The following is a 21,086-nucleotide window of genomic DNA, read 5'->3' as shown; positions in this document are numbered from 1 at the left end:
TCTATTAGTCCTTCTATACTGACCTCCAGCAGGTTGCAAATTGAATATAATTTTTTTCTGCATCTAGCTCTGAAAAAATATTTGGGCTTCTAGCGGTGTGTGGGACTTGGTCTATTAGTCCATCTATACTGACCTCCATCAGGTTGCAAATTAAAAATAATTTTTTTCTGCATCTAGCTCTGAAAAAATATTTGGGCTTCTAGCAGTGTGTGGGACTTGGTCTATTAGTCCATCTATACTGACCTCCATCAGGTTGCAAATTAAAAATAATTTTTTTCTGCATCTAACCCAGCCAATAGTTTTGGCCTAATACCACAGTTTGGCCACTCAGCTCTGCTCGGTTACCATCCATTGTTTTTTTGTGCAAACAACTCCAGAGTTGTGAATTAGTTAACCACCAAAATGAGTGGAAAAAGGCCTGCTGCTGGTGGAAAGGGGAATAGGCGTGTTGGGAAGGGGAAAAAAGGTTGTGTCCGTGGGGTAGGTGCAGAAGAAAGACCATCTTCCAGCCAAACTAAAATGTCTACTTCTTTTAGCGGACAATGTGATAAGATCCCTTTCTTACGGCCACGCCAATCGCTACAAATTCCAGATGAGGCACAAAAACAGCAGGTGCTTCAACGGATATCAAGTGCTCCTTTAAGTGGGCTCTCCTCCACATCAACTTCAACATCACAAATACTCCAGTCCTCAAAGGTGTCACCCAAATCGCACTTGCTTCCTCACAGCTCCCAAATCTCCAGCTGCCCGTCTGAGTATGAGGTAGAACAGATGGTTGAGTCTGCAGAGCTGTTTACTCATACTATAGCCTGGGAATCAGAGGTCGACTCCAGCGCTTCTGTGAATCCAGACGAGGAAATGATCTGCACTGATGCCCAGAATCTTTATGAGTCGGATCCAGGACCAGACGCAGAAGGTTCTGACCATAATGTAGACCCTCATTCCCAAACTGTAACTCCTGTTGGTGGAGACAATGAGGAAGACGATGATAAGACTCAAATACCTGATTGGAGCGACAACTTTAGTTTTTTGTCAGGGCAGGAACAGGTTGGCTCTGAGGACGACGGGTGTGATAACGCACAGGGTGATGATGATGAGGTCGGAGATCCCACTTACTGTCAACCCACAGTCAGCCAAGAGATGAGGTCAGCAGAGGAGGTGGAGGAAGATGCTAGTGACGACGAGGTCAGGTTGCGCCTTCCTGGACAGAGACGTAGTACTGGAAGCACGTCAACAACTGCATCCTCAAACACAACTCTGCCTCTCACCACAAGTCGTGGTGGCTCTTCAGGTCGCATGGGTGCTAAGCCTTGCATAGCCTGGGCATTTTTTCAGATCGATAAAGATGACCCAACTCGTGTTATCTGTAACATTTGTCAGCAAAAGCTAAGTAGAGGCCAAAAATACATAGTTTGAGTACTTCATGCATGAACCGGCACATGGACATGAAGCATAAGTTGCAGTGGGAAGCTCAGTGTGCTACAATGCGGTCTAGCCGGCCGGGCCAACCACCGTCTGCCATATCTTGTGCATCCGCGGCCTCTTCATCCTCTGTGACTGGGGGGACAGCAGTCACACCTGTTTTGGGGCGCAGACCTGCCACCTCTTTACCCGCAACAGCCAGCGTGATTGGCAGGTCATCATTTTCTTTGGAGGTGGTAACACCAGCTGGTCTTGAGCGCTGTCCGACATCGATAGCACCACCTTTGGATCAAGGCAACCTAACATGTCCGCCTGCATCTTCCTCACAGACCGGCAGTTTGCCGGGGACACCCTTATCAACCCCGTCTAAGCACAATAGCCAGCCCTCGGTCCCTCAGATGTGGACAAGTAAAAGACCATTTCCTCCTAGCCATGAGAAAGCTAAGAGGTTGAATTTCACCATCTGCAAGCTCTTGGCTACAGAAATGCTGCCTTTCCGCCTGGTGGACACAGAGGATTTTCGAGACCTTATGTCCGTCGCAGTGCCCCAGTACCAGATGCCCAGTCGGCACTACTTCTCAAAGAAAGGTGTGCCTGCGCTCCACCAGCATGTCGCACACAACATCACCGCTTCTTTGAGAAACTCTGTGTGTGACAGGGTGCATTTCACCACAGACACTTGGACGAGTAGGCATGGACAGGGGCGTTACATGTCGCTGACTGGGCACTGGGTAACTATGGTGACAGCAGGACAAGGGGCTGCTGTCCAAGTCTTGCCGTCCCCACGAGTTGTGCGTCAATCCTCTTTATGTCATTTTTCCTCCACTGCTTCTGCCTCCTCAACCTCCTCTCGGTCTTCCACCTGCACCCAAAGCCTGTCTGGTCATGCCACAAGCTTTCTAACTGCGCAGAAGGGATCCTGCACACCTCCTTACTATGCTGGCAGTAGGGCTCAACGTCATCAGGCGGTTTTTACATTGAAATGTCTGGGAAATGTGAGTCACACAGATGAGGAGTTGTGGTCAGCTCTGGAGAACCAATTTCATGAATGGTTGTCTCCACTGGACCTGAAACCAGGGAAGGCCGTGTGCGACAATGCTGCAAACCTGGGTGCGGCCCTTCGCCGGGGCAATGTCACACACGTGCCTTGTATGGCTCACGTGTTGAACCTGGTTGTCCAGCAATTTTTAGCCCACTATCCCAGACTAGATGGCCTTCTGCAGAGGGCACGGTCGCTGTGTGCTCACTTCCGCCGTTCGCATCCCGCAGCTCAGCGACTTACATCTCTACAGAAGTCGTTGGGCCTGCCACTTCACCGGCTAAAATGCGATGTGCCTACCCGGTGGAATTCAACTCTGCACATGTTGCAGCGACTGTGGCAGCACCGACAAGCCCTGGTGCAATACGTTCTGACGTATAGCCTGGGCCAACGAGATTCAGAGGTGGGGCAAATCACGCTGGAGGAGTGGTCTCAGATCAGGGACCTATGCACCCTTCTGCACAGTTTTGAAATGGCGACGAAGATGTTTAGTGCTGACGATGCCATTATCAGCATGACTATTCCAGTGATTTACATGCTGGAGCACATGTTAAACAGAATTCGGAGTCAGGTGGTGGCACAAGAGGAGGTGGAGGAAGTAGAGGAGGAGGAGTTGTATGCGGAAGGGCTAACATCTGCAAGGTCCAGACGGTCGGCAGCACCAGGGCGGCAGGCATGTGAGGGTGGTTGAGATGATTTTACCAGGGCGCATGGTAGCAGCCAAACTAGTGAGGAAGGTGCAGGAGCCCAGGAAGAAGTGGAGGACGAACTGATGGAAGACTCATCAGATGAGGGAGACCTTGATCACATTTCTGTTGTGCGAGGTTGGGGGGAGAGGACAGAGGAAGGAAGCATGATTGTTACCTCGCCACCAACACAACAGGGACTTGGTGCTCCTGGATGCGCAACACACATGAGTGCCTTCTTGCTGCACTACCTGCAACATGACCCTCGAATTGTGAGAATTAGAAATAATCCTGACTACTGGGTTGCCACACTGTTAGATCCCCGGTACAAAAGTAAATTTGCAGAAATTATTCCTGCCATAGAAAGGGATGCACGCATGCAGGAGTATCAGCAGAGACTGTTGCAGAATCTTACATGTGCTTTTCCACAAAATACCAGTGGTGCACGTAGTGAATCTCACAGTTCCAACTTGCCAACCGTGGTCTGTATGGAATTGTTCAATAAAGGGCCCAAAATTAAGATAACATAGATGGGAGAGGTCTCTATGAATAGGAATTCCTAAGTATTTGATACCCTGTGAGGGCCAGGCAAAGGGAAAGTTGGACTGCATGGAATCCTATATGGATTTGGGGAGGGAGACATCGAGGGCCTCAGACTTCGCTGCATTGATTTTAAAATTTTACCATGTAACAAAGTGATCTATTTCAGCCATAACAGCAGGGATGGATATATGTGATTGAGTGATATATACTAGGACATCATCAGCAAATAGAGAGCACTTGTACTCGGTGCCTCCCACCTCAATCCACCTAATATTGGGGTTATGGCGAATTGATGAGAGCAGGTGCTCCGTCACTAGGATGTATAAGAGAGGGGACAGAGGACATCCCTGCCTTGTCCCATTGGTGATTGTGAAAGGTGATGAAAATGTTCTGACGCACCCCCTGGGCCTTGGGACACCCGGAGCCGGACCCTTTTTGGTGGATGCTGGTGGTTGTAGTCTTCGTGGCGGCGATCCGGTTCCGTGGCTCAGGGCGGTCAAACCAGTGGCGGAACTATTTATGTGGTTTTGATGTTTAAATGTCCGACTACGCCACCCGTGGATTGCGGTCAGAGTGAACCGCCGCTACAGGGCAGACCGCTAAGGCTGGTGTTGTGGGTGCAGCAGAGCGTAGCATAACTCCCCACGGGAGGAGTATAGCCTCAGGGCAGTGTATGCGGAGGATGGGGGTGATGGTGCAGGGCAGCAGCAGTAACGACACGGAGTCAGTGATGCAGTTCAGGGCCTTTACTCACAGTTCTTATTATCCAGACCACGTCTGCAGGTAACGGCTGCCCACGTCGTACTGTGCTCACCAGGTGAGGGGCTCAGACAACTCCCAGATAACTTTGGAGCGCTTCACAGGACCCCCTTTGTGTGTCCTTTGTCTGGCCTTTCTTACCAACACTTCTGTCCGGCTGCCTCGGGCCTCCTCTTGGTAAACTTGGCGCCAGTTTCCCTGACCCTATGTGGTGCCTTCCTAGCGGGTGGAGCAAGGGGCTGCGCCACATAAAATGTCAGAGCCTCCGGTTTCTAGCTGAGGGTCGTTTCCTGCCTCCACTAGTTCGGGGACCGGTCTCCCCCTTTGGCCTGACCCCTCCACGCAGGTGGATTCGGGCGTGCGGTGGCGACTCGCCCGTCCGCACCCCTGGGATCCCTTCATTCCTCGTTCCTGGAGCCTTCTCCGCTCCTCTTCCTTCCTTCTCCCTCTTGCAGGCCTGGGCCTCTGTTACTAGGCCCGCCTCCGGAGCAGAGCTCATGCAGAGCCCCTGCTCCCTGCCACTTCTGCTCAGACTTCTCTGCACTGAACTAAGATGGTGCCCACCTTTTATACTCCCTTCTCAATGCACCCAGGAACTGCTTCCTCCCTGCTCCTGCACTGCAGGGTTCCCCTTCCTCAGTGTTCCCTCCCCCCACTCCAGCCAGGGACAGGGACTGTCGTGCCCATCTCAGGGGCATATTGGTCGCCCTGCCCCACGGCAATGTGGTGTAATGCATGCAGGTGTCGGGTCCTGATCCACACTCCATCCTTATCTGAGAGTGAGATATCACACCTCTGGGTGAGGTGCAATACGTCTGTAGCAACCGAGCCCTCGGTGCTACAGTTCCATTTATCTTCAGCCTAGGTGACGTATTGTGATACAGGGCCGTGATTTTGGCTATAAAAGGGTCCCCTAGACCCCTACCCCAAGCTTTTTAAGAGAATCATATATGGCGTGCCAGGAGACTCTATGGAATGCTTTCTCAGCATCCAACGAGAGTATCTACTTACAAATTTTTAACTGCATCTAGCCCAGGAAATACTTTGTGCCTAGTAGCAGTGTCTGCTAGTCAGCGGATTATCCCGGCTGTTAAGCAAGCTACACCACCTGTAGTTTGGACACTTAATTTTTTCAAAGGAAATGCTTCGGGACCACGGGATACTTAGTGAAGAGCATCAGGAGGCACACCAAGGCATAGGGGCTGGGACTGGCACTAGGATGCCTTGCGGTGGACAGCCGAGCTCGATCCTTATAAAAGCTTTTTAACTGCAGCAGCTTTAGTGGACGCTACTGGAGCTGGAATTACGCGGCTGCTGGCATGAGACTTGCCCTCCAATAGATCCTTGTAAATGGATTTAAAGTGTATTCATTCAAATTAGAGGGACAATTTAAATTAAAAAGCTTAGAGCTGCCTCCACCACAGGGGGGCTCTCTCGACCCACCAGCGGACAGGCACCAGTATTGGGAGAGGGGGGCTGGCCGTCAGGGTTCACCGCGGCTCTGGCACAAACCCGGCGACACGGAGGTGGCACGGGCAGGAGCGGACTGGCCGTCTCGGCTTCTCACTTTTTGGATTTTAGAAGGGCATGACATGCCTATATCTGTGTCTCCCCCTCCTTTTACTCCTCCACCTCTTTTCTTTTCGCATGACTATATGTACTTGTCACTTTTCCATGTGTTAGTTGTGTCTTCTGAGCAGTTTGTCAGCTTTTGGACACCTTTGAAGGTGTTTTCTATGTGTTTCTATGTGTTTTTGTTTGCCTGCCATTGGTTTTAACGGTGTTCGAAGGTGTTCGACGAACAGTTCGACGAACAGTTCGGCGAACACACGGGTGTTCGACGAACCGAACCGAACTCGAACACTACGGGGGTGGCTCAACACTAGTCTTTACACTCTTCTGTGTGGAGTTTGCTGACCCCTATCCCTGTTTAAGGACAAGTGCTGAGCTGGGGAAGCTGTGTGGCTCTGTGGAGTTTTGTGAAAGTCCATGCTGAGTGAATTATAGACTTTGTGCTTGGGAAGTCACTGTCGGGTGATGAAGAGGCTGAGCAATCCATCTCTGTGACTGAACACGTGTATGGTGTACTGGATAACAGTGAGAGACTTCGGGAGGAAAGACGATTTCTGGTGCTATTTCCACTGAGAGGATATTGACAAGACTTTGTGAAGAGATCTTCCCAGACCTTAATCTGAGGCTATAGGACTTAAGTCCCCGGCGTGTGGGCTCGGCATCGGCCGACAAGACAAGGAATTTTTGCTGTTTTTGTGAACTCTGTTTTTGTTTTGGCGCCAAAGTTTTCCGGGACTAGCTGCAGCCACCGCGATTCACAGGCCTGTGATAGACTGCATCCGAGGTTAACGGTACCATAACTTTAAGATATCCGGATATCCTAATAATAAGAGCAATTGATATAGTTTCATGCATTATTATTGTTTATAGTGGTAGGATTGTATGCAGTGTGCCATCTCAGGGGGTCCCCATATACCGCCCTCACTAGTCTGACACTGTGTTTAGGTAAAATTGTTCCAGATTTTTAGAATAATTTACATGAGCTGGAAACCTTGAGATTGGCACATTGATTTCAGCTCTTGCTGATTGTGTGTATTTAGTAGAGACAGTGTCCCAGGCAGAACCTGAGACTGATTCATCCAATACTGAATTTTAGTCTAATCCCTGTTTTAGTAAAGAAAGTGTTGTTTATTTCTGTCTCTGTCTCAGTTTGTGACTCACTGGATCTCTCTCGGACTACCGGTCATTACATTTTTGGCGTAGTCGGCAGGATCCAGTGCTTGTCATGGACGGAGACAACGAAAGAAATGACTCTCCCGAGCTACCCCGGAATTATCCTTCTGGCAGATTTATCGGGCCGCGGTGGAAAGGGAGGAGTCTACTCTGGTGGCCGTGGGGGCAGTGGACAGTGCACAGCTGGAGGGAGGTTTGGCGCCAGTTTCAGGAGGGGGTGGACTGGTAAACGTTGTACAGGCTCTGCGTGCCGAACTGATGGAGTTAAAGCTGGAGGTGTCTAAACTCAGAGCTGGGCCGGTCCCTACTCCTACGGAAGGGCCACCCGCCCCGTCCTCTGGAATGATGGTTCCACAGTCTGCCAGGTCACCCCCCTCGAATGATCCAAGTTCTCGTCCACGAGGAGCAGTCACCTGCTGGAGGTGTGGGCGTCGGGGACACATCTCCCGGTACTGCCGGATGTCTGCAGCCCCGGAGCCTCCTTCACCGGCGTTAAACTCCCAGCCGCTGCCATGAGAGGGCGAGCAGCAGCGGCCCACACCACACAAAGCCCTCGACGGGAAGAACAAGATTTGTTCGCATGCAGTCCAGTGCTGGAAGCAGAGTTTGAAGGGCGGAAGATGAGATGCTTGGTCGACACAGGATCCGAATGTACCATAATGCCCTTAGAGGTGTACGAAAGGCATTTCAGTCAACTCGTGGTTCCTGAGGACGGCCGAGTGATAAGGCTTACAGCCGCTAACAATGGCCAACTGTCGGTGAAGGGGATCGTGTGGATGCAACTGAAAATGTTTGGTCAAGAGCTGGGTCAGAAAGGGATAGTGCTGGTGGACCACCCTCCCAGAAGAGGGATGGAGGTGACGCTCGGAATGAATGTTCTGCGAGATTTAAATCATCAGATGTATGCCAGAGAGGGACCCAGATACTGGGCAAGTGCTACCCACTATCGACCAACCCAGAGAATGTTACACCGTCTAGTGCTCTAGTTGCGATCTCCTGAAGAGTGCGGTCCCTGGGGGTCAGGTGGGCCTGGTCCGAGTGCCATCGCGGACCACGATCTCGCTAGCGCCCCGGCATGAAGAACTCTTAATGTTACCGGTGGGGGCTGCGCAGAGACTAAATGGGCTTGAAGTACTCATCGAGCCAGCCCCAGAGAAGTCCTCGTTCATGAAGGCGCATGTGGCCCGGTCTCTGGCGATTGTGAAGAATGGACGGGTGCCAGTCAGATGTATCAACGTTTTAGATGAGGCTGTTACAATTCCTGCTGGGACCATTCTGGCTGAATTGTTCGGGCCAGCAGGGAAGGTGCCTGATAAGACAGTGTTTGAACTTCGCTCAGATGAACAGTCTTCCTGGACATTTGCGGTTGAAGTAGGCCAGACCGAATCTCCTACCGAAGAATGGAATGGTCGTGTGATCATGGACCAGATGGGAGTGGATCGGGAGAAACTGACCCCCGTGCAATTGGAGCAGCTGGAGAGGGTCTTGTGGGAACATCAAGAGACCTTTTCGTGACATGCGGAGGATTTCGGTTGTTCCCGGACGATTGAGCATGAGATTCCCACAGGGGATACTCCTCCTATTAGGGAACGTTATCGTCAAATCCCCCCAACACTCTATCAAGAGGTGAAGCGCATGGTGGCCAGTATGCTTGACAACCAAGTGATCCGAGAAAGCCAGAGCCCCTGGGCGGCCCCTGTGGTCTTGGTGCGGAAGAAGGATGGGACCCTTCGGTTTTGTGTGGACTATCGCAAATTGAATGCTCAGACGGTGAGGGACGCATATCCATTACCTCGCATAGAAGAGTCTCTGTCGGCATTGGGTCGGGCCAAATATTTCTCGACGTTGGATTTAGCAAGTGGCTATTGGCAGGTACCAATGGCCGAAAAAGACCGAGCCAAGGCGGCGTTTGTCCTACCAATGGGGCTCTTTGAATTCAACCGGATGCCCTTCGGGCTCACTAACGCCCCGGGAACTTTTCAGCGCCTGATGGAACATTGCTTAGGTGACCTGAATTTTGAATCAGTCCTGATATACCTAGATGACATTGTGGTGTTCGGGGCCTCATTTGAAGACCATCTTGAGAAGTTACGTCAAGTTCTCCGACGGCTCAGTTGTTATGGCCTAAAAATAAAACCAAAGAAGTGCCAACTGTTACAGAGTCAGATTGAGTATCTAGGTCACGTGGTGACTCCGGACGGGGTTCTGCCCGCAACCAATAAGGTCATGGTTGTGCAGGAGTGGCCACCCCCCCGTACCCTGCGAGAGGTTCGGGCCTTCTTAGGTTTAGCGGGGTACTATCGGCGATTTGTACCTAAGTTTTCACAAGTAGTGAGTCCCCTGAATGAGCTCGTAAGAGGGACTGCACAAGGCCCCCAAAATCGCCCCATCCCATGGGGACCCCAGCAGCGAAAGGCATTTGAGGAGGTGAAGGCCGCCCTAACAAGTGCTCCGTTGTTAGCGTATGCCCGGTTCGATTCCCCTTTCCTGCTATATACCGATGGCATAAAGACACAAGAGAAAACTGAGTGTACGGCATATAGAAAAAACTTTATTAGTAAAAATACATAATGTTACATGTATAATAAATAAATACAGATGGGGAGACGATACAGAACCACAAGAGCACGTAGCCAATATCCACAGCTAACAATGTAGCAGGATAATGTGAAGAGGGGAAAAGGAAAGAGCGACCCAAAGTAATATGTACTAGTTGATTACAAAAATGGGAGAGGTATATATAGAAGGATAACAATACTTCAAATAATAAATACATGTCACAGTTTTCCCATGATGGGGCAAGAGTAGGTATAATCCATAATATAAAATACACTCATCAATATAATCACCAAAGGACGCTCAAGGGGGGGGGCAAGGGGACAAGGCAGGAACAGACCAGTGTGGGACCTGCAGGCATTTGAGGAGGTGAAGGCCGCCCTAACAAGTGCTCCGTTGTTAGCGTATGCCCGGTTCGATTCCCCTTTCCTGCTATATACCGATGGCAGTCTGCATGGGCTGGGGGCGGTACTAGCACAAGTGCAGGATGGTCAGGAGCGAGTAATCGCCTATGGCAGCAGGTCTTTGAAAGACACTGAACGCAACCCAGCTAACTACAGTTCGTTTCGCCTAGAGCTACTGGCCCTGGTGTGGGCGATGACGGAACGTTTTGCCGAGTATTTAACGGGAGCTGAGGTGCTGGTCATGACTGATAATAACCCTCTGGCTCACCTAGAAAATGCAAAGCTGGGTTGCTCGCCTTGTTAAGTTTAACTATCGAATTAAGTTTCGATCTGGGCGGGAAAACGGAAATGCGGATGCACTCTCAAGGGTGCCCCTTGGGTCCTCGGGGGAAAATGTTGATGACCAGCTGGAGGACACTGAAACCCCTGACTTGGGGCAGGTACCTATCTTCCGAAGTGTGGTACATTCAAGTGGGGTGGCGTCAGGGATGCCGTGTGTTCTGGGGAAAACACCCTCGGATTGGGCGAAGGACCAGAACGATTGCTCTGACATTGCACTAGTGCGCAGTTGGGTACAAAAAGGGGTCTGGCCGCGTGCAGAGGAAAAGGCCCAGCTGTCCGTAGAAGGAGTGAAACTACTGCGACAGTGGGATAAGTTGTGCGTGGAACAGGGCCTCTTGTACCGTAAGGTGTACCTGCCATCTGAGCTGCAGCACCGGTACCAGCTAGTAATTCCTATGGTGATGGGTCCGGTAGTCGCTCGCGAGGCGCATGAGAAGGGGGCCTACTTTGGGAGTGAAAAGACACTCCAGTGGCTGCAGCGAGTCCTCTATTGTCCTGAATTGGGGGAGATGGTGACAGAGGCGTGTCGGCAGTGTCGGGTCTGTGGTCTCAGTAAGAGCCCTGAGCAGCGGGCGCCCACGCAATCTATTAAGACTTCCGCTCCTTTAGAGCTGCTCATGATTGACTATGTCCTGATAGGATACTCAACGTCTGGGTATTCCTATTGCTTGGTAATGACAGACCACTTCACCAAGTATGCTGTAGCAGTGCCGACAAGAGATCAGATGGCGGAGTCGGCGGCTGAAGCCGTGTGTCGATATTTCATTCAGGTGTTTGGGTGTCCGCAAAGAATACACTCAGATCAAGGGGCATGTTTTCAGGGGGCATTGATGAAGGAGCTGTACCAGCTGTATGGTGTCGCACAGTCGAGAATGACACCTTACCATCCCCAAGGTAACGGAGCTTGTGAGCGCTTTAATCGGACTCTGTTGCAGATGTTGAGGACGTTGGAGGGTAAACAACAGGTACGCTGGCCTGAGTATCTTCCCGAATTGATGTGGGCCTACAATAATAGAGTGCACAGCACTACTGGCTACTCACCACACATGTTGATGTTCGGGAGGCCAGGGCAGGACATTGAGGATTTGAGCATGCCAGATCCCTCCTCCAATCCCCCTCGGACCGCGTCAGAATGGGTTCGGGAACACCGGCGCCGATTGAGGGTGGTGTATCAGGTGGTGGGTGATCGACTCAGTCAGGTGACCCATAAGGACAAAACCGAGCCTATCTCCCCGGGGGATAGAGTGTTGGTGAGAATCAAACGACGGTTCGGAAAGCTGAGTGAACGGTGGGAGGCGACTCCGTACCTGGTAAAAAAACGACTGAGCTCTGAGACTCCAGTCTACGAGGTTGAACCAGTGGGGACAGGGGGACCATCCTGTAATCTTCATCGTAACATGCTACAACGGTGCTGGTTTAAAGATGCTGTCCCCGTTTCCCCGGAACCACCGGCTGTGTCCCGAGGGGTGGGCATCCCTAATACTCTCGAATTTGATGGTGAGTCTGTCTCCGCCCCTGCTTACTCGCCCCCTGCAACTGATCTGTCCCCGTGTGGAGAGAGTATTGAGAATGTGGTATGTCCTACAGAGAACGGGGACTCAGGTCAGTTACCTGATCCGTCTGGTGTGGCACAGGGCGCCACACCTCAGGAGGGAGCAGCCTCATTGGTTCCCGTTGAAGAGACATCTGCTCCCTCGGGAGCCGAGCCTGTTGGGGTGGGTCTCAGGAGAACTACTCGAGCTACGACGGGTATACCACCACGACGCTACGCACAAGACGACTTTGAGTGGGGAGGTGTGTCGAGGACGCCAACCTCTAGTGGGGTGGCATGTGAGAGTGTGAAATGTGATAACAGCTGGAGAGCTATAGGACCCTGTGACTTTTGCATGGCTGGGCTCAGAGGAGGGGCAGGGCTAGAAACTGTGTGTATTTTGAGAGCGTCTGATGTGTGAGTCTAGACAGGAAGTCTGGGAGAAGGAGCTGCAAGAAGATGCTGTCTTTACTTTCTTCTGTGTGGAGTTTGCTGACCCCTATCCCTGTTTAAGGACAAGTGCTGAGCTGGGGAAACTGTGTGGCTCTGTGGAGTTTTGTGAAAGTCCATGCTGAGTGGATTATAGACTTTGTGCTTGGGAAGTCACTGTCGGGTGATGAAGAGGCTGAGCAATCCATCTCTGTGACTGAACACATGTATGGTGTACTGGATAACAGTGAGAGACTTCGGGAGGAAAGACGATTTCTGGTGCTATTTCCACTGAGAGGATATTGACAAGACTTTGTGAAGAGATCTTCCCAGACCTTAATCTGAGGCTATAGGACTTAAGTCCCCGGCGTGTGGGCTCGGCATCGGCCGAGAAGACAAGGAATTTTTGCTGTTTTTGTGAACTCTGTTTTTGTTTTGGCGCCAAAGTTTTCCGGGACTAGCTGCAGCCACCGCGATTCACAGGCCTGTGATAGACTGCATCCGAGGTTAACGGTACCATAACTTTAAGATATCCGGATATCCTAATAATAAGAGCAATTAATATAGTTTCATGCATTATTATTGTTTATAGTGGTAGGATTGTATGCAGTGTGCCATCTCAGGGGGTCCCCATATACCGCCCTCACTAGTCTGACACTGTGTTTAGGTAAAATTGTTCCAGATTTTTAGAATAATTTACATGAGCTGGAAACCTTGAGATTGGCACATTGATTTCAGCTCTTGCTGATTGTGTGTATCTAGTAGAGGTAGTGTCCCAGGCAGAACCTGAGACTGATTCATCCAATACTGAATTTTAGTCTAATCCCTGTTTTAGTAAAGAAAGTGTTGTTTATTTCTGTCTCTGTCTCAGTTTGTGACTCACTGGATCTCTCTCGGACCACCGGTCATTACACTCGCATCTCTTTAACCCCTACTTTCTCACAAAGCTCTAGTGAGCTAGTGAGATAGTTGCATATTTATGAGATGTATCCTCACATTGATGAGATCTGCCATAGAGACACTTATTACAAGCAGGAGGTAGGGAGACAGGCTGAAGTTGTATCACATGGGTTAGACTGAGACTCTGGAGTGTGAGAGAACAGAAGTTTTGTGCCACTGATCTATCACTGTTCTTAGATAGGACTCACATCAGAAGAAGGACAACCATAAGACTCCTTTCCATGAGTAGAGGCATCGTAAGGAAATGTAGGCTGCAATAGAGGAGCCATATCTTAGGGGAACATAGAACCAAAAAAGGCAGATGACGTATATAGTATATAGTATATCAGCAAAAACAAGAATATGCTAAATTCTCTGCATTGTACTTTTTATAGTAGTCTATGCAACTGTATATACATGAAAGAAAAGAAAAGGTGGCTTTAAAGGCATACATCAGATCAGCATAAAATCTATGTGGACACTGTATATTATTATTGTTTTTTACTGTTCATTATTAGAGATGAGCAAATATGCCGAGATTCGAATTTGGCAGTGCACTCACATTGGGAAGGAAATTTGCATTAAAGTTAGTTGATATTAATTGAATGTTCTTTAATATGCTCTGAGGTCTCGCCAGTCCACAAAGCATAATAAAAGTTGGGTGTCAATAAAAAAAAGTTAATGCTATCCTCGCCACTCACCTCTTCAGCTACAGCCAAACATCTGGCTCTCTCTGCCATCCAGCCCCCTCTTTCTGCCTTTTTTCCATCACGTGACATCCTCTTCAGCCTTCTTCACTCGGCACCGAGTAGACCTCTGACATAACAATACACATCATACTATCACGACATGCATTGACTGAAGCCTAGCCAACGCCTGGGGAAGTGCAGTGACTGAGGCCTAGCCAATGCCTGGGGAAGTGCAGTGATTGAGGCCTAGCAAACGCCTGGGGAAGTGCAGTGACTGAGGCCTAGCCAATGCCTGGGGAAGTGCAGTGACTGAAGCCTAGCCAACGCCAGGGGAAGTGCAGTGACTGAGGCCTAGCCAATGCCTGGGGAAGTGCAGTGACTGAGGCCTAGCCAATGCCTGGAAAAGTGCAGTGACTGAAGCCTAGCCAAACGCCTGGGGAAGTGCAGTGACTGAAGCCTAGTCAACGTCTGGGGAAGAACAGTGACTGAAGCCTAGCCAAACGCCTGGGGAAGTGCAGTGACTGAGGCCTAGCCAACGCCTGGGGAAGTGCAGTGACTGAAGCCTAGCCAACGCCTGGGGAAGTGCAGTGACTGAAGCATAGCCAACACCTGGGGAAGTGCAGTGACTGAGGCCTAGCCAACACCTGGGGAAGTGAAGTGAATGAGGCCTAGCCAACACCTGGAGAAGTGCAGTGACTGAAGTCTAACCAACGCCTGGGGAAGTGCAGTGACTGAAGCCTAGCCAACGCCTGGGGAAGTGCAGTGACTGAGGCCTAGCCAACACCTGGGGAAGTGCAGTGACTGAAGCCTAGCCAACGCCTGGGGAAGTGCAGTGACTGAGGCCTAGCCAACGCCTGGGGAAGTGCAGTGACTGAGGCCTAGCCAACGCCTGGGGAAGTGCAGTGACTGAAGCCTAGCCAACGCCTGGGGAAGTGCAGTGATGGAGGCCTAGCCAGTGGGTGATGCTGATCGGAACGTTATGACTTCGCAATGTCATGAAATGTGCCATGACATTCGAGGCCTCATCAGCACCAAATGCCTTAGAACACAATAAAGAAGAAGGTCAAAGAGGATGTAATGCAATGAAGGAAGGCTGAAAGAAGCATGTGGACTGCAGGCTGCAGCTTTGATAGGACATGTAATCGGTAAGGTGAGTATTATTATTTTTTTTATTTAAATTATTTTTATTGAGGGATTTTTTACAATATAAGGTGGGGGATAATAATGGATAATAATAACAACATGTACATATACATATCCAAGTATTATTATTTTTTAACCCATTTGATGGCCCTCTACAATTCAGTAAAATGTAAAATGGCAGTCAGTTGGTCGTCATTTTGCTGAGTTTGCATGAAACAAACTGCAAAACAAATTATATTCTAGAGATGTTCCACAACAAAATCGCTCCTTTCTATTTATTACGCGTTTCAGTCCAGGAATGAAGCTGTGCTGTTACATGAGAGCTAGTGATGACATCAGGAACCTGCATATAAAGAAATCACATTAAAGCCATGGCCCTACTATCAGTATTTGGTCAGTATTCAGTCAGTATTTTTTCTCAGGAGTGGGAGCTAAAACCAGGTGAGGAACAATCAGAGAAAAGGTATAATAGAAACAAGTCACCAATTCTGAATTTATCACCCACTCCTGGTTTTGGCTTCCACTCCTGAGACAAAATACTGACCGAATACTGATAGTGGGGCCGTGGTCTTAGCCTTTATTACTGAGAGAGATATAATCAAAGGAGAAAAGTTTGAAACTAGGAGCAGGTTGTGAACTGCATATCAGAAGCTTTGGGAATGAATGAGGAAATGAAGCCTGAAACCCAATGTAACTCAAGGAAACCACTCTCGTGTACAATTTTTTTTTCATATCCATATCTTTTATACCGTATGTTGACGTGGAGAAAACAGAAAAAAATTAGCGCTCTCTCACTATTAAATCCTACTGGATGAAATATATTCTGTACCAATCAGATTTTTTTAACGTTGCTGCTGAATTTGATATCTTTATAGAACCTTTCTGTACATGTAACGCAGCATGAAGGGGCTCGGTGAAGGCGGCAGTGAAGGTGTGTAATTGTCTGATGGAGTCACCCAGGACATAAAAGGACAACTGCCCGGCCTCATAATCCAGATATATCCTGACCTTACCACTGGAGATACAGTAAGGTAAATATTTTGCGCAACCGTCATGTATCACTGAACTCTTATAATTTTCTTGCCCTCCAGATAAACACCAGGACTCATAATGTCCAAAGAGAGACAGATATCCCCTTCTGCTTACACTGGGGTAACACATTCCCACCCTCCATGAATCTGATCCACTGATCTCCACATCCCAGTAATGTCGTCCTGAAGAGAATGTAGTGCTGCTTAGCACCTGAGGATGATATCTAAATCTTTCATCCGTATCATAACGATACCGTTTAATCTCTGTATGGTCTACACCTCTCAGGTCTTCAGATATATAAATGTTATCATTCGCTGTCTTTACATCCAGTAATATGTCTGCAGGATCCTGTTCATAGAAGGTCAGATTTACACCAGTTATTATATCAGATAATGTTTGTGATATGTGTGAGATCAGCTCCTTTCCCCAATCTTCTCCATGATGTACCCAAAAGCCCTCATCACCTCTCAAGTCCCCGAGACCATATATATCACCTTTATCTGGTTCCTGTAAGACAGTCAGTGGATCAGTCATGTTACACAGCTCCTCAATGTCCTTAATCTTCTTGGACAGCTCGTCCTTCTTTATTTCCAGCTTCTGGATCACATCAGACAGTGACAGTGACACCTCCTCTTCCCACCCGGAGATGTGATTCAGGACCTTCTTCTCCAGGTCATCTACTTGTCTCCTGATGTCTATAAACAGGGTAGTGACTCTCTCAGTTGTATTTTCTTTAGTTTTTCTAAAGTGCTCCTCCAGACTCAGGACTTTTTCCTCAGTCTTCTCCTTCTTTGTTATCAGATTCTGAAGAACATTTCTCAGTGTTGTCTTCTTCTTCTCAGAGGCTTCATTCAGGGTCTCCACCTTGTGTCCCCGATGTTCTCCTACGGAACAATAAACACAGATACAAGCAGCGTCCTCGGTGCAGTAATATTCCAGGATCTTCTTATGGATAGAACATTTTCTGGTCTCCAGAGAAGTGCTGGGGTCAGTGAGGACGTGTTCTGCTCCTTGGCTGTGAACCCTCAGGTGATTATCACACAGAGAAGCCTCACACAGCAGACAGGATTTAACAGCAGGTACAGGAGAGTGAATACAGTAAGTGCAGCAGATCCCGGTGATCTCCTCCTCATTTGGCCGAGTAGACCGAAAATTCTCTACTACGTTACACAGAGTTATGTTTTTCTTCAGTGTCGGCCGCTCCTGGAACTCTTCTCTACATTCAGGACAGGAATAAACTCCGGACTCGTCCTGTGTATTCAGGTTCTGATCAATACAGGCCCGGCAGAAGTTGTGTCCACACCTCAGGGTTACAGGATCTGTATACAGGGTCAGACAGACGGAACATTCCAGCTCCTTTCTTAGACCAGCAGAAGCCATCGCTGAAGACAGAAGGAAGAAATGAAAGTAGACTTCTCCTGCACACACCCAGTGGGTGTAATCCACATTCATCTTAAAGGGAGCGGCTGAACCTTTCCTTCTGGTTGTATTTGCATTCTGCAGGTGCAGTGACACCGAGTAGTTTATACTTATCGCCAGCTTCTATGCGCTGTAAAGAAGTGTTTAGTGTTTATTTCTTCATTCATTACTTTAAACCAGGGTTGAACTGTGACGTATTCTATGATATAGGAAAAAAACCTGGGTCATACCTGTTGCGATAATTTGCCTTTTTGCATTATCAGGGTGTTAGGAGTATTATCCAAGTGCATTATAAGAGCTTATAGCAAACAAGTCACATTGAAAATCCCGTCCAGTCTACAGAGATGTCACGTCCCATGACTTGGGAATTGTTATGCTTTTATATATATATATATATACAGTACAGACCAAAAGTTTGGACACACCTTCTCATTTAAAGATTTTTCTGTATTTTCATGACTATGAAAATTGTACATTCACACTGAAGGCATCAAAACTATGAATTAACACATGTGGAATTATATACTTAACAAAAAAGTGTGAAACAACTGAAAATATGTCTTATATTCAAGGTTCTTCAAAGTAGCCACCTTTTGCTTTGATGACTGCTTTGCACACTCTTGGCATTCTCTTGATGAGCTTCAAGAGGTAGTCACCAGAAATGGTTTTCACTTCACAGGTGTGCCCTGTCAGGTTTAATAAGTGGGATTTCTTGCCTTATAAATGGGGTTGGGACCATCAGTTGTGTTGTGCAGAAGTCTGGTGGATACACAGCTGATAGTCCTACTGAATAGACTGTTAGCTGATTTTTTCTTGCCATAATACAAATTCTAAGTAAAGAAAAACGAGTGGCCATCATTACTTTAAGAAATGAAGGTCAGTCAGTCCGAAAAATTGGGAAAACTTTGAATGTGTCTCCAAGTGCAGTTGCAAAAACCATCAAGCGCTACAAAGAAACTGCCTCACATGAGGACCGCCCCAGGAATGGAAGACCAAGAGTCACCTCTGCTTCTGAGGATAAGTTTATCCGAGTCACCAGCCTCAGAAATCGCAGGTTAACAGCAGCTCAGATTAGAGAACAGGTCAATGCCACACAGAGTTCTAGCAGCAGACACATCTCTTCAACAACTGTTAAGAGGAGACTTTGTGCAGCAGGCCTTCATGGTAAAATAGCTGCTAGGAAACCACTGCTAAGGACAGGCAACAAGCAGAAGAGACTTGTTTGGGCTAAAGAACACAAGGAATGGACATTAGACCAGTGGAAATCGGTGCTTTGGTCTGATGAGTCCAAATTTGACATCTTTGGTTCCAACCACCGTGTCTTTGTGCGACGCAGAAAAGGTGAACGGATGGACTCTACATGCCTGGTTCCCACCGAGAAGCATGGAGGAGGAGGTGTCATGGTGTGGGGGTGCTTTGCTGGTGACACTGTTGGGGATTTATTCAAAATTGAAGGCATACTGAACCAGCATGGCTACCACAGCATCTTGCAGCGGCATGCTATTCCATCCGGTTTGCGTTTAGTTGGACCATCATTTATTTTTCAACAGGACAATGACCCCAAACACACCTCCAGGCTGTGTAAGGGCTATTTGACCAAGGGGGAGAGTGATGGGGTGCTACGCCAGATGACCTGGCCTCCACAGTCACCAGACCTGAACCCAATCGAGATGGTTTGGGGTGAGCTGGACCACAGAGTGAAGGCAAAAGGGCCAACAAGTGCTAAGCATCTCTGGGAATTCCTTCAAGATTGTTGGAAGACCATTTCCGGTGACTACCTCTTGAAGCTCATCAAGAGAATGCCAAGAGTGTGCAAAGCAGTCATCAAAGCAAAAGGTGGCTACTTTGAAGAACCTAGAATATAAGACATATTTTCAGTTGTTTCACACTTTTTTGTTAAGTATATAATTACACATGTGTTAATTCATAGTTTTGATGCCTTCAGTGTGAATATACAATTTTCATAGTCATGAAAATACAGAAAAATCTTTAAATGAGAAGGTGTGTCCAAACTTTTGGTCTGTACTGTATATATATATATATATATATATAATGTTATAGTTTGCTTTTATTAAGACAATTTATGTCTCGGCTGTATAAGTTTGGTTTTCATTTTCGCTTAAGCATCAGTTTCCTTTGTAAAAAATAACCAGTGTGTAGATTGTTAATTTCGAGAACTGTTTTCGACCTTGTCTGATTTCATGAGTGTAAGTTACCGGACTGTTGACCTTACACCCTTTAATGGTGTTACCTTTATTCACTTCCTTTTTTTAAATTGGTAATAAAAAACCATGTTTGTCATAGTGCCCAGAAGACGGGCTTTGTACACAGACAGACTACTATGTGTGCTTTATATCGGTTGATGCCAACATTTGGTCAAAAGTGTCAAGCGGGCTGAGACCACCTGCATCTCCCCTAAAGCTCTCCTTGAAGAGGGGTTTCCACGACAGAATCTTAGAGTTTTGTATTGTCATTGTATTGTTTCTGTTACACCACTATGTAATGAGTTTGCCTTTTAGTAGTTTTGCCCTCCCTCTCTCTCTGTAGCCCAGTTCTGATGTCAGTAACCCCTCCCTTCTTCCTCAGATAGTGTATGTCAGCCATATTGCTAGTTCATCTCTAAGCATCTCTGGTTTAGAGTCGTCTTTTTACCTACTGAGACCTACTGCAGGTACTGTAACTACTACAGCTGATGCTGTTACTGTTGTGCATAACACAAGAATTCAACTGGAAAATAAAACTTCTGGAATCTTCATACATGTCTCTGCAGTCGAGTTAAACACACTAGGGAGAAATAGTGCGAATAGGGTCTTATCCGACAGACAAGTTAAAAAAGATTTTTATCAGATTGTGGTAACCTGATACGTAATTTAAAACGTTTTCAATCAATGTACAGCTGCTGCGGATCTACAGGCTGTCAAACCAATGGGAATGAAGATAAGAAGAATTCGTCCATTGACGTCACTACCCGCCGGCACCTGTGTATAGACAGATTCGAGGAACGTGGGTTACATCGGACCGGCGTGGCAACATTTTGGGTAATAAATTGGTGAACGAGGGAGTGTCTATTGTCTTTGTTTCTGTCTTTTTATGTCTTTCAGGTATTCTTTTCTGGACTACATCGGATTCATTGGATTACTTTGGACCTGCATGGAATTTTTGCTCATTCAATAACTGGATGAACGAAGCATAGTGCATAGTAAGCAAGAATATTTTCCTCCACTGAGAGCAAGCAGAGATTTTGAAAATGGCAAAAAAAATTGTTTTTTCTGCAATGATTAATTGTCATTTACATAAACCCCATTAGAGAGATCTGATTCTGGATGTGCCAGCTCCACCCTCCACCCATCAGAATGCTCAGACGCCATGATTTCTTACCATTGGTTTATTGCATATAAATGATAATAA

The 21,086-nt window shown here is 47.9% G+C and overlaps 1 pseudogene; it reads right to left on the bottom strand.

Moving 5' to 3' along the window:
• LOC141164089 (uncharacterized) overlaps positions 1-17,695 on the bottom strand; it is a 63,742-nt pseudogene extending 46,047 nt beyond the window's left edge.
• Between the last annotated feature and the right edge of the window lie 3,391 nt (positions 17,696-21,086).

Source organism: Phyllobates terribilis, unplaced genomic scaffold (genome assembly GCF_046119375.1).
Source record: "Phyllobates terribilis strain yellow unplaced genomic scaffold, ASM4611937v1 Scaffold_10__3_contigs__length_209671492, whole genome shotgun sequence".
In the NCBI taxonomy this organism is placed as follows: Eukaryota; Metazoa; Chordata; class Amphibia; order Anura; family Dendrobatidae; genus Phyllobates; species Phyllobates terribilis.
Note: the sequence above shows the minus strand (reverse complement) of the source record. Positions and strands in the feature narration are given on the sequence as shown.